Genomic DNA, 14,350 nt, shown 5'->3' with positions numbered 1-14,350 from the left:
TTCCCAACCCAGGGATTGAACCCACGTCTCCTGCATTGCAGGCAGATTCTTTACCAACTGAGCTATCGTTTACTATGAGCTAATTATGTATCAGGCACTGCTCTAAGTGCTTTATAATATTACATTTAATACTCAGAACAATCCTATGAAACAGGCACCAGCATCAGTCTGATTTAACAGAGGAAGAAATTAAGGCACAGAGAGGTTAAAAATTTCCCAAGGTTTAGGCACAGAGAGGTTAAGTAACTTGCCTGAGGCTGCACAGCTAGTAAGTGGCTCAGCCACAAGCTGAATCCGGGAAGTCTAGCTTCACAGCCTATGCTCTTAACCACTCTGCTACCTCACTTCATGAGAACCACAGTAACAGGCTTGGGAGTGAGATTATTTCGGAAGAGCAAAGCAAGTCTGCTAAAGCTAAAGTTATGTGGCGTCTGCCCAGTTTTAGACGGAGTGGATTGAAAGCCCACTTCATTGATGACTGAAAAACCACTTTAGGGATGACGATGGTGGTGGAGGTGGTGGTGGTGGTGGTGATGATGTGACGATGGTACTTACACGCTGCTGCTGCTGCTGATAAAATGACAATGACGGTGATGATGATGGCTTCTAGAATTCCTGTGAGCAGACAGAAATCAAGATTCACTGTGAAGGGATGAGTTAATTACCCCATTAGAAAAGTTCTAAGAAAAAAATAGGGAAAAGTACTGAACCAGCGAATAGTGGGAAGACTCAACGATGGGCTGATTATACACTGTTTTATTAAGAGAAACTGGCTAGGGATCCAGAAAGAGAAGCAATTCAACTAATAACATTAGAAATAGCTGGAGAAAAAAAAAAAAGAAATAGCTAGAGAAGAACACTTTCTCAGTCTGATTGGTTTCGAGAATATCTTCTTCACTTGCACACACACATCCCTTCACATCTCTCAGTCTGGACGACCATAAATACGACTGGTTATAAACACTTGAGTATAAGTCTTTGTGTAAACATATTTTTAAATTTCTCTTCGGTGGCAATCTGGGGGAATTCTGGGAAGGAGATATTTAACACTATAATAAGCTGCCATATTATATTCCAAAGTAGCTATACCATTTTCCAGTTCCGCTATCCATATCAACATTTTATTCTGTTTTTAATTTTAGCCTTTCTAGTCAACATGTTGCCTTGAATTCACATTCCCCTGATGTTAAACACCTTTTGACGTGCTCAGTTTTCGTCTGTGTATCTTCTTTGGTGAAGAGTTGTTCACATCTTTTGCTCGTGTTTTTAACTGGATTGTTTATCTTCTTACATTTCAGTTGTAGGAGCTCTTCCTGTTTTCTGACTGGACACAAGTCTTTTATCAGGTATAATTTTGGCAAATAGTTTCTCCCCATTGTGACTTCTCTCTTCCTATTCTTAAAAGTATATTTCAAAAATCAGAAGTTTTACATTTCTGAGGAAGCATCATTTATCAACTTTTTATTTTATGGCTGGCATTGTTCATGTCCGATCCAGGAAGACTTTGTCTAGTCTAACATCACAGTAGTCTTTTTATATGTTTTCTCAAAGAAAGTTTATAGTTTTGGTTCTTATATTTAGATCTACGACACATTTAGAGTTGATTTTTGTACAAAGAAATACCAGGTCTCTGGATTATACAAGCAGACCATTTACTACTCAGAGAGCATCTTAGCACCAGTTGTGATACCCAGTTCCCCACAGAACAACAACGAGGGCCTGACGCTACGCTGAAGATGCAGGGGTGCTAAAATCAAAGGTGAAGACCCCAAAACTGTGAGACTCAGGGTTTACAAAGGGACTGATGGCAATCTCTTCTCCAGAGGATGGGAGAGACTTTCACTCTGGAATTTAAACAAATCATCTCTGGGTAAGACGTGATGAGTTTCCTTTTGTTTTTCCTCTTGTATCTCTCCCAGATTTCACCCAAGGGTAACCCAAGGGAGGAACTTGGGTCTGGTAGCAAATAAACTCCAAGAGAAACACTGCCTTACTGTCTGGAGGACCAGGAAGAGGAGAGCCTGAGAGCCAGCTTTACCACAAGATTAGCCCCAGTCCTGGGGCGTAGGACAGTGGTTGTACAGGAAGCATCCGAAGCCTCAATAACTTACCATCCTAAACAGAGGACCTGCGGAAAGGGACTGCGGAGGAACCTCTACCATTTTTTTCTCTCTTTGTTTTTTCTCCCTATTCGGCCCCATGGGTGGCCCCATCATGCAGCGCAGGTGACTAAACTCCTAGCAGAAACCTGTCTTTACAGCCAGAGGATGAAGAAAAGAGGCCCCGGGACTCAAGAGAGTGTGAGGGAAATCTTAGCGAGCAGAAAGATAGACAAAGGGATCCCTAATTCTCTACATGCATAGACTCACCCATGACTAGGCTTACTCCCTAATCTGCACATGCTTAGAACTGACCCAAAGCAGCATTGTAAGGGCTTTGAAAATTGAACTGACGTAGAAGGCAACACACAACTTACAATCCAAATATAACCAAGCTGATTGTGTACCAAAACAAACGAAAATCAACATCCTCCAGAGAATTTTAACAGGCCTGAGAGACTCACCACCGAATACTCCAAATACAAGACATAATCCAAAGTTATTCAGCATACAAAGAACCAGGGAATTACGATCCATTTGTAAGGAAAAGAAAATTAGGATATGCCAACCCCAAGACAACCTAGATATCGGAAATATCAAAGACTTTAGTCATCATATCCATGCTTCATGTAGATAAACCTTCCTTAAGTGAATAGAAACAATTTTTTTTTTGCAAAGTAATAGATTCAATAGCAAAGACTCAAATAGAAATTTTAGGACTGAAAATAAACATTTTATATGAAATAAAAATGTCGATGCACAGCTTGACAAAAGAACAGAGACAATGAGGATGGAAAGGGACAGTGAAACTAAAGATTAGATTGAAAACAGATTATAGCAGTTATTCAACCTGAAAGCGGGGGAAATAAACAGAGCATCATCAAATAATCTAACATTTCAGTCACTGGAGTCCTAGAAGAACAGGAGAACTAAATTAATACAAAAAGAATTTTTGAAAAAATAATGGCCAAAAGTTCCCTAATATAGTGAAGTCATAAGTGTACAGATGTCAATTTTTAAGATTGAAGAAAAAAAATTTGGTCTTCAGAAGTTTGATTTATGAACCTGGCATGATTTTTATTCTTGTCCCCAAAATATAAACTTCCAAAGATCAAAGATTTTTTTTTCTTAAATCTTAAAAACTGACACATTACATATAGGGGAACAACTATTTGAACAACTGCTGATTTCTCCTCAGCAGCCATGAAGACCAGAAGACAGCAGAACATTTTTGAGAGCTGAAAGAAAACAACTCTCAACTCAGAATATTCTATATTCAGTGAGGATACCTTTAAGGAATGACAGTGAAATAAAGACATTCTCACTGGAACCAAAAATAAAAGAATTTGTCACAAGCAGATCTGCTCTTTAAAAAGTGACGAAGTTTTTCAGGCTGAAAGGAAATTATACCAGAGGCGCACTCGGACCATCAGGAAAGAAGAAAGAACAACAAAGATGGTAAATATCTAGGTAAATATAATGGACTCTTTTTCTTCATTTAAAATATGTATAACTGCTGAGAACAAAAATTACTAATATTCTCCAAATTTCAAGAAATGTACATGTAATACTTCAGACAACTACAACATAAAGGGTGTAGGATAAATGGATAAATATGCTTTTAGGCTTGAGATAAAGGGCTGAGAAGCTCAGAAAATAGAGGGCCTTGGATGCAGAGATCCTTTGGTAATGGGTTTTCACATGATACCAACATGCTACTAAATCCTTTCACAAACTGTTGATGTTTTTAAATGTACTGATGTAGGGGAAAGTGCACTTAAATTATTCTGATAAAGAGATAATATTTTCCTATATTTCTAAGCTTTGTTTTTCCCTAGTCATCACCTTCTTTGTCTGAAATTATATACAACAGCCATACAAGAATTGGGTGACAGAAACAGCAGAGAAGGATGAAAGCCACTAGGAGCAGTTAGTGCCACCAGAAGAGACCTGCTTTTTCCTGTATATCGATATCCAGGAATATAGATAAATATCCAAAATATATATAAATAGCCTACATAAATACCCACATACTTATAAAATGAGACAATTACCCAGATAAGTGACCGGTATAACTCTTTTTCTGCAATGAGTTCTCACAAAAAGAGATGTCAGAAAGAAATTGTAATTAATACAGGAAACTGTAATTAATAAAAGAAACTGTAATTGATAAAAGAAACTGTAATGAATCCTAGACTACTACCTTAATTCTCCAGTTAGCACTTTTGGAAACAGCCTTAGAAACTGTTAGCATAAAAAATAAAATACAAATGATCTTCGAACTTTTGCTTATGACCCACCTAAGAGAAAGCATGTGCTCCCTTGCACATAGATTTTAAGTTGACATCTAAAATTTCTCATCATAAATTTAAAGAATGGTAAAGTGTATTGCCAACGTGAAAATTTTAAAATAAAAGCATTACATCATCTTTTCAATGTCCAATGGAATAGTACTTTCATATCCATCATCATTTTGTTTATAAAATATACAAATATGACCTTCTTTGATAGTGGAAAAATTTATACCATCTCTTTTTCTCCTTGAAGTTACATTCTATTTACCTCATGTAATGTCACCTTATCCTACTATATTTTTATACTTAAAAGACATTTCTTGATCATTTATTCTATTTCTTGGCAATAAAATATTTGTAAATCAAATTTTAATTTTTTTAAACTTCTGTGACTGAAATTCTCTATCTGTTAAAAATAGTTTTCCCTTTGGGTTGATTTAGGGTTACAATATTTTGATATACAAGCGATCAAAACAAATTAAACATATCATAAATTTTGGAGAGTGCTTATGTTGTTCAATCACTGAGTCATGTCCGACTCCATGGACTACAGCACACCAGGCTTCCCTGTCCTTCACCTTCCCCCAGAGTTTACTCAAACCCATGTCCATTGAGTTAGTGATACCATCCAACCATCTCATTCTCTGTCGTCCTCTTCTCCTCCTGCCCTCAGTCTTTCCCAGCATCAGGATCTTTTCCAATGAGCTGGCTCTTTGCATCAGGTGGCCAAAGTACTGAAGCTTCAGCTTTAGCATCAGTCCTTCCAATGAATATTCAGGGTTGATTTCCTTTAGGATTAACCTGTTTGACCTTCTTGCTGTCCAAGGTGAATCCTTATAAACAACAAAAAATTTAACACATCTCTTGACAGAAGTTTTCCCCATTGATTTAATGTATTCATGTACAACTATTACTTCTTATTGAATGAGACAGCATCAATTCTACTTTTACTTGTATTGACATAAGCACTGAGAAACTTTGTTCACAGGAACAAGTAGATGGGAATGGAAAAAGCTAGGTCATAGCAATATCACCCAAGTCCTTAAATTCATCCCAAGTTAGATGCAAAAGATTACATAGAAATCTATCATAAAAATTATTTGTGATGATCTATCAACTGAAAACTTCAATAGTTTCTCAAAGTTTTCTGAAAACAAAGAGTTGTTTTCAGTCTGAATTTTAGAAGAATATATTGACCTGGAGCCGTTACTGTCTGCTGCTAAGATTCCTACTACAGATGCTAATATAAGCAAAAACATAAAATTTCTGCAACTCAAAATAACATAACTAGTAAACAATGGAGAGGCTGTTACCCTCCAAAACAGAATCTAAAATTTGAGTTAAAAGAAAAAGAATTTATTATCCAGGCATCATTGCTATTCACTTTCACAATGTCTGGGAAATAAATCAAAAAAGCAATACTAAGGTTTACCAAATCCATATTTCTTTTGTTCTCATTTAGAAGTATCTTGCCTTACCTGAACTAACCTTTAAAGGATTAGCAAAATGGAAACGTTATTAATTTAATGCAAAATATTTTTTATAAAACTTTCATTACATTATGTACTTTATATACTTTTGCTGAACCCTGGAGGGGTTGCAGATATAATTTATTCAATTTGGAGAAAATGTGCTATTGACCACAAAATCTAATTAGCAAAGTCGATCTTCATTTTCAAACCAATCATCTAAATGAAATTCACTTTGAGAAAAAGTGTGACAATTTTCAATTCCAATAAATGTGTTAGTATGTGTATATGATGCAAATTTTCTAAAAACTGGGAAATAGATTATAAAATATCTCATAAGTTCAATTATCAAAACCAATCAAGACTAAAATGATGTATTAATAAGAACTAATAGAGTTAGTTTATACAATGGAAATACCAGACTACCTGACCTGCCTCTTGAGAAATCTGTATGCAGGTCAAGAAGCAACAGTTTGAACTGGACATGGAACAACAGACTGGTTCCAAACAGGAAAAGGAGTACGTCAAGGCTGTATATTGTCACCCTGCTTATTTAACTTATATACAGAGCACATCATGAGAAACGCTGGACTGGAAGAAACACAGGCTGGAATCAAGATTGCCGGGAGAAATATCAATAACCTCAGATATGCAGATGACACCACCCTTATGGCAGAAAGTGAAGAGGAACTAAAAAGCCTTTTGATGAAAGTGAAAGAGGAGAGTGAAAAGGTTGGCTTAAAGCTCAACATTCAGCATCTGGTCCCATCACTTCATGGAAAATAGATGGGGAAACAGTGGAAACAGTGTCAGACTTTATTTTTTTGGGCTCCAAAATCACTGCAGATGGTGACTGCAGCCATGAAATTAAAAGATGCTTACTCCTTGGAAGGAAAGTTATGACCAACCTAGATAGCATATTCAAAAGCAGAGACATTACTTTGCCGACTAAGGTCTGCCTAGTCAAGGCTATGGACCTGAATTGAACTGAACTGATACATTTTATAATGTTACAAAATCAGGAATAAAAATGTATGTGCATTTTGTCATCACTTAATTCACAGTTCAGTTCAGTCACTCAGTCGTGTCCAACTCTTTGCTACCCCATGAACTGAAGCACGCCAGGCCTCCCTGTCCATCACCAACTCCCAGAGTTTACCCAAACTCATGTCCATTGATTCAGTGATGCCATCCAACCATCTCATCCTCTGTCGTCCCCTTCTCCTCCTGCCCTCAATCTTTCCCAGCATCAGGGTCTTTTCAAATGAGTCAGCTCTTCGCATCAGGTGGCCAAAGTATTGGAGTTTCAGCTTCAGCATCAGTCCTTCCAGTGAACACCCAGGACTGATCTCCTTTAGGAAGGACTATTTGGATCTCCTTGCTATCCAAGGGAATCTCAAGAGCCTTCTCCAACACCACAGTCCAAAAGCATCAATTCTTTGGCGCTCAGCTTTCTTTATAGTCCAACTCTCATGGCTACTAGAAAAACCACAGCCTTGACTAGACAGACCTTTGTTGACAAAGTAATGTCTCTGCTTTTTAATATGCTAATTCACAGTAGTAAAACAAAGTAAATACTATTTATAAATTATAATGTTTTTTTAAATCACAGTATCCCTTTAATAAGTATGTCCATGTGTATACTGAAATTTGGTTTTCAACTTTCAGGAATAACTAAGTAAAAATCACATAAAAGTTCTGTAATACTCTAAGCAGCTTTTTTTAATAATAATAAAAATTTCCCCTTATATTTAATGAAGAATAAAAGTACATGCTGTTAAAAACAAATCAGTCTAGCAACTAGCACATAATTTTATTGTTAGTAAGAGGCAGAAATTATTAAGCAGGGATGTATTTATGTACTTCATGACAGAATTTGATAAAATAAGTGTATCAGACAGGATGGGCTATGTTATGCTGCCGTAACAAAAAACAAAATTGTACGACTTCAAACAACCAAGGCGTCTTTCTAGCCTAAGCTTGGTGCACACTGTGGCTGGCAGAACAGCATCTGTTCCTCATAATCACAACTCTCAAGGCTGACAAAGCAATGATCCTCAGTTCCAGAGGGAAAGGAGAGCACCAGAGAGTTTCATATGGGTAAAGGCAACACTTCATTTCTGTTTATAACCCACTGACCATGGGTAGTCACATGGCCTTACCCAACTCCAAGAACTGACATGAAATGAACTACAATCTTATGCCTGGAAAGAGAGGGAAGAGGAACTATTTGGCAATCTGCGATTTTCACAATATGTTTTAAATTTCATTGAACAACACATGCCAAATCTAAAATAAAATTAAGGCACTGATGGGTGTACACAAAATGATTTTAGGTGGTACCAAAAGTGGCCATCAAAAAAATAAGCAAATAAAATTATGCATGATGTTTTTGCATATTATTCTATGTAATGGGAAAAATATGAATAATTATTTTCTCTCTTAAAATAATTCATTTTTTATTTAAAAGAGGGCTTCCCTGATAGTTTAGTTGGTAAAAAAAAAAAATCTGTCTGCAATGCAGGAGACCTGGGTCTGGAAGATCAGCTGGAGAAGGGCTAGGCTACCCACTCCAGTATCCTTGGGCTTCCCTTGTGGCTCAGCTGGTAAAATGTCCGCTTGCAATGCAAGAGACCTGGGTTCAATTCCTGGGTAAAGAATCAGAGTCACTAACCTTCACTCCTTCGGTTATTCAAAGTCACTTTCCTTTCCAGATAACAATACATCCTACAGATAAGCATTGAGACTAGCTGAAAAAAATTTTTTTGCTTATGTTTATATATGTGAAAAAAAATGAGGGTTCAATATTTTCTTCAATGCCAGTTTTGCTCTGCTCTCGCCAGACTCTCCTTCAATAACAATATACTTCTTAACCACGGAAGATAAAAGAGATGTGATGATTAAAGGAAAATTACTATCACTCCCAGCATTCACACTCACACAGTCTATCTGATTTCAGAAAGTCACACCGAATATCCAATTACCATATCTAAGAGTTTACTTCACCCTTATCTGGAATATATGTAAGATGGGAAAAGACAGAAGCCTAAGAAAGATTTATGTTGTCTTGACTGATCATTAAAGAAAGCTTCTTCCAATGGGAACCCTTCTATACTTTTGGTAGGAATGGTATAGCCACTATGGAGAACAGTACGGAAGTCCCTTAAAAAAATTAAAAATAGAGCTGCCATATGACCCTGCAATCCCACTCCTGGCAATATATCCAGAGAAAAACATAATCGAAAAGAATACATGTACCCCAATGCTCATTGCAGCACTGTCTGCAATAGCCAAGACATGGAAGCAACCTAAATCCCATTGACAGGGGAACAGAAAAAGATGTTGCACATATATACAGTGGAATATTACTCGGCCATTAAAAAGAATGAAATAATGTCATTTGCCACAACAAGGATGGACCTAGAGAGTGTCATACTGAGTGAAGTAAGTCAGACAAAGAAGGAGAAATATCATATGATATCCCTTATATATGGAAGCTAAAAAGAAATTATACAAAGGAACTTAACTTACAAAATAGAGACTCATAGACTTAGAAAATGAACTTATGGGTTGCCGGGGGAGAGGGATAGTTAGGGAGTTTGGGAAGGTCATGTACACACTGTTATGTTCAAAATGGATAACCAGCAAGGACCTATGGTATAGCACACGGACTCAATGTTATATGGCAGCATGGATGGGAAGGGGAGTTTGGGGGAGAATGGATACATGTGTTTGGATGGCTGAGTTCCTTCACTGTTCAGCTGAAACTTCCACAAAACATTGTTAATAAGTTACACCTCAATACAAAACTAAAAATTTTTAATAAATATGGATAATGATCAAGGGGAAAAAGAAGCTTCTCCCAAAACATCTTGAATATCTTTGCTTGTTATACTAGAGGGTTTTAAACCCTGGGTGAGGAATGCATCTTTCTTTTGTAAATTGAGAAAAGAACTATTATAAATGTAGAAATAAGATAAAAGAACCTACCCAACACTGGGGAAGAATACTTACAGAAATAAGGTTCTGTAAATTAACTTATACTTGAGGGAGCAGGGATCCTCCTGCCCCGTAGACTATTCCACACAATAAGAATTTCAATTGATGTGAACTTTAATTCTGGCTGCAACTTGCCATAGCGTATGATGAATAGTGAATTTGCCTACAACAGATGCCTTCTACAAGCCTAGAGTAAGCAGTATGTTTATATCATGATCCAATATACACATACAGATTGTTTCATGAAACAATAATTACCCTTACTACATGCAATGCACTCTGATATTTCCTATTCCAACATCTTTTAATGCTGCTCATGACCCACTAAATTGATTTCACAACAAACTAATGATTCATAATCCACAATTTTAATACACTGGGTTTCAGAAAAGAGAAATATATAAGGCAATTTCTACCTATAACAAGTGTCTTTAAGGAAGCTTTAGCTTGGAGGTACAAGTGGGTAAGCAAAGATCTGGAAGTTAATGTCCCCAGGAGGTTAAATTTTATTCTGTTCCCTTAGTTTGCCCACCCTAATATTTAAATTTCCCCATTGAGTCAGTAACAGTTTCTACAGGTCAGTATCATAGACTTGCTATTTCTAACTCTGTGGTAGACAGGAAAATGTCCCCCCGAGGTTGCCAGTCCTAATCCCTGGAAGGTGTGAATCCCACTATATAAGGGAAAGGGGCCCTTGCAGATGTGAATAAATTAAGAATCTTGAGATGGGGAGATTATCCTGGGTTATCAAGCGGGCCCTAAATGCAATTACACATATCCCTCTAAGAGGAAGGCAGTAGGAGATCTGATACACATCAAGAAGAAGGTGATGTAAAGAGGAAGCAGAGAGCTATTTGAAGATTCTGGCCTTGAAGACTGGAATGATGTGGCCATAAGTCAATGAATGCCAGCAACCACCAGAAGCTGGAAGAGTCAAAGAAATGATTCTATTTCAGAGCCTCAGGAAGAAGCACAGCCTTTCCAACATCTTGGTTTGGCTCAAGGATACCAATTTTGGATTTCTGGTCTCCAGAACTGTGAGAGAATAAAGTTCTGGTGTTTAAAGCCACCAAGCTTGTGGTATTTTGTTACAGTAGGCTCTAGAAAAGAGTATGATCCCTATGAAATAGACTTAATAGGAGTCGTAGTATAAAGTGCCCCAGAGTACACAGCCACCTGTAAGCCTTATTATATTTTAAGAAAAAAATTATGATAGCTGACAGATTCACAAAACATTCTGATAACACAACTAATAAATAGGCCTAAAAGGGGGGAAATTGAAGACACACAAAACAGCCAACAAGATTTATATTTGCTTATGGAAATACACACATAATAGCTCTTGCCATGAGTCCATTGCAAATTTGGTTTTAAACTTTCTAACAGTCAATATTCAGGGGAAGCCAACAAGCCAAGACAAGGTGAAATTCCCACCCAGTATATTTTTTCTACTGAGTTATACAGTCCATTCTGAAGGAGATCAACCCTGGGATTTCTTTGGAAGGAATGATGCTAAAGCTGAAACTCCAGTACTTTGGCCACCTCATGCGAAGAGTTAACTCATTGGAAAAGACTCTGATGCTGGGAGGGGTTGGGGGCAGGCGGAGAAGGGGACGACAGAGGATGAGATGGCTGGAAGGCATCACTGACTCGATGGACGTGAGTCTGAGTGAACTCCAGGAGTTGGTGATGGACAGGGAGGCTGGCATGCTGCGATTCATGGGGGCGCAAAGAGTCGGGCACGACTGAGCGACTGAACTGAACTGATACATGCTATATTCATTACACCCTGTGACAACTTCTTAAGCCAGACCCAAGTTAACCAGGCTACTTGTTATCATAGGTTATAACATGTCTTCTCTTGTGTTGTTGGAAGAGGGTGTTTTCTATGACCAGTGCATTCTCTTGGCAAAACTCTATTAGTCTTGGCCCTGCTTCATTCCGCATTCCAAGGCCAAATTTGCCTGTTACTCCAGGTGTTTCTTGACTTCCTACTTTTGCATTCCAGTCCCCTATAATGAAAAGGACATCTTTTTTGGGTGTTAGTTCTACAAGGTCTTGTAGGTCTTCATAAAACCGTTCAACTCCAGCTTCTTCAGCATTACTGGTTGGGGCATAGACTTGGATAACTGTGATACTGAATGGTTTGCCTTGGAGACGAACAGAGATCATTCTGTCGTTTTTGAGATTGCATCCAAGTACTGCATTTCAGACTCTTTTGTTGACCATGATGGCTACTCCATTTCTTCTGAGGGATTCCTGCCCGCAGTAGTAGATATAATGGTCATCTGAGTTATTTTCACCCATTCCAGTCCATTTTAGTTTGCTGATTCCTAGAATGTCGACGTTCACCCTTGCCATCTCTTGTTTGACCACTTCCAATTTGCCTTGATTCATGGACCTGACATTCCAGGTTCCTATCCAACCAATATTGCTCTTTACAGCATCGGACCTTGCTTCTATCACCAGTCACATCTACAACTAGGTATTGTTTTTGCTTTGGCTCCATCTCTTCATTCTTTCTGGAGTTATTTCTCCACTGATCTCCAGTAGCATATTGGGCACCTAGTGACCTGGGGAATTCCTCTTTTGGTATCCTATCATTTTGCCTTTTCATACTGTTCATGGGGTTCTCAAGGCAAGAATACTGAAGTGGCTTGCCATTCCCTTCTCCAGTCTTCCAACAACACAAGAGAAGACTCTACACATGGACATCACCAGATGGTCAACATCGAAATCAGATTGATTATATTCTATGCAGCCAAAGATGGAGAAGCTCTATACAGTCAACAAAAACAAGACCAGGAGCTGACTGTGGCTCAGATCATGAACTCCTTATTGCCAAATTCAGACTTAAATTGAAGAAAGTAGGGAAAACCGCTAGACCATTCAGGTATGACCTAAATCAAATCCCTTATGATTATACAGTGGAAGTGAGAAATAGATTTAAGGGACCAGATCTGATAGATAGAGTGCCTGATGAACTATGGACTGAGGTTCGTGACATTGTACAGGAGACAGGGATCAAGACCATCCCCAGGGAAAAGAAATGCAAAAAAGCAAAATGGTTGTCGGGGAGGCCTTACAAATAGCTGTGAAAAGAAGAGAGGTGAAAAGCAAAGGAGAAAAGGAAAGATATAAGCATCTGAATGCAGAGTTCCAAAGAACAGCAAGAAGAGATGAGAAAGCCTTCTTCAGCGATCAATGCAAAGAAATAGAGGAAAATAACACAATGGGAAAGACTAGAGATCTCTTCAAGAAAATTAGAGATAACAAGGGAACATTTCATGCAAAGATGGGCTTGAAAAGGACAGAAATGGTATGGACCTAACAGAAGCAGAAGATATTAAGAAGAGGTGACAAGAATACACAGAAGAACTGTACAAAAAAGATCTTCACGACACAGATAATCATGATGATGTGATCACTAATCTAGAGCCAGACATCTTGGAAAGTGAAGTCAAGTGGGCCTTAGAAAGCATCACTACAAACATAGCTAGTGGAGGTGATGGAATTCCAGTTGAGCTGTTTCAAATCCTGAAAGATGATGCTGTGAAAGTGCTGTACTCAATATGCCAGCAAATTTGGAAAACAGCAGTGGCCACAGGACTGGAAAAGGTCAGTTTTCATTCCAATCCCAATGAAAGGCAATGCCAAAGAATGCTCAAACTACTACACAATTGCACTCATCTCACATGCTAGTAAAGTAATGCTCAAAATTCTCCAAGCCAGGCTTCAGCAATACGTGAACCGTGAACTCCCTGATGTTCAAGCTGCTTTTAGAAAAGGCAGAGGAACCAGAGATCAAATTGCCAACATCCGCTGGATCATGGAAAAGGAAGAGAGTTCCAGAAAAACATCCATTTCTGCTTTATGGATTATGCCAAAGCCTTTGACTGTGTGGATCACAATAAACTGTGGAAAATTCAGAAAGAGATGGGAATCCCAGACCACCTGACCTGCCTCTTGAGAAATCTGTATGCAGGTCAGGAAGCAACAGTTAGAACTGGACATGGAACAACACACTGGTTCCAAACAGGAAAAGGAGTACATCAAGGCTGTATATTGTCACCCTGCTTATTTAACTTCTATGCAGAGTACATCATGAGAAATGCTGGACTGGAAGAAACACAAGCTGGAATCAAGATTTCCAGGAGAAATATCAATAACCTCAGATATGCAGATGACACCAACCTTATGGCAGAAAGTGAAGAGGAGCTAAAAAACCTCTTGATGAAAGTGAAAGAGGAGAGTGAAAAAGTTGGCTTAAAGCTCAACATTCAGAAAACGAAGATCATGGCATCCGGTCCCATCACTTCATGGGAATTAGATGGAGAAACAGTGGAAACAGTGTCAGACTTTATTTTTGGGGGCTCCAAAATCACTGCAGATGGTGACTGCAGTCATGAAATTAAAAGACGCTTACTCCTTGGAATAAAAGTTATGACCAATCTAGATAGCATCTTGAAAAGCAGAGACATTACTTTGC

The sequence above is a fragment of the Ovis aries genome, chromosome 4 (assembly GCF_016772045.2).
Source record: "Ovis aries strain OAR_USU_Benz2616 breed Rambouillet chromosome 4, ARS-UI_Ramb_v3.0, whole genome shotgun sequence".
Classification (NCBI taxonomy): domain Eukaryota; kingdom Metazoa; phylum Chordata; class Mammalia; order Artiodactyla; family Bovidae; genus Ovis; species Ovis aries.
This window is presented reverse-complemented; position numbering follows the sequence as displayed.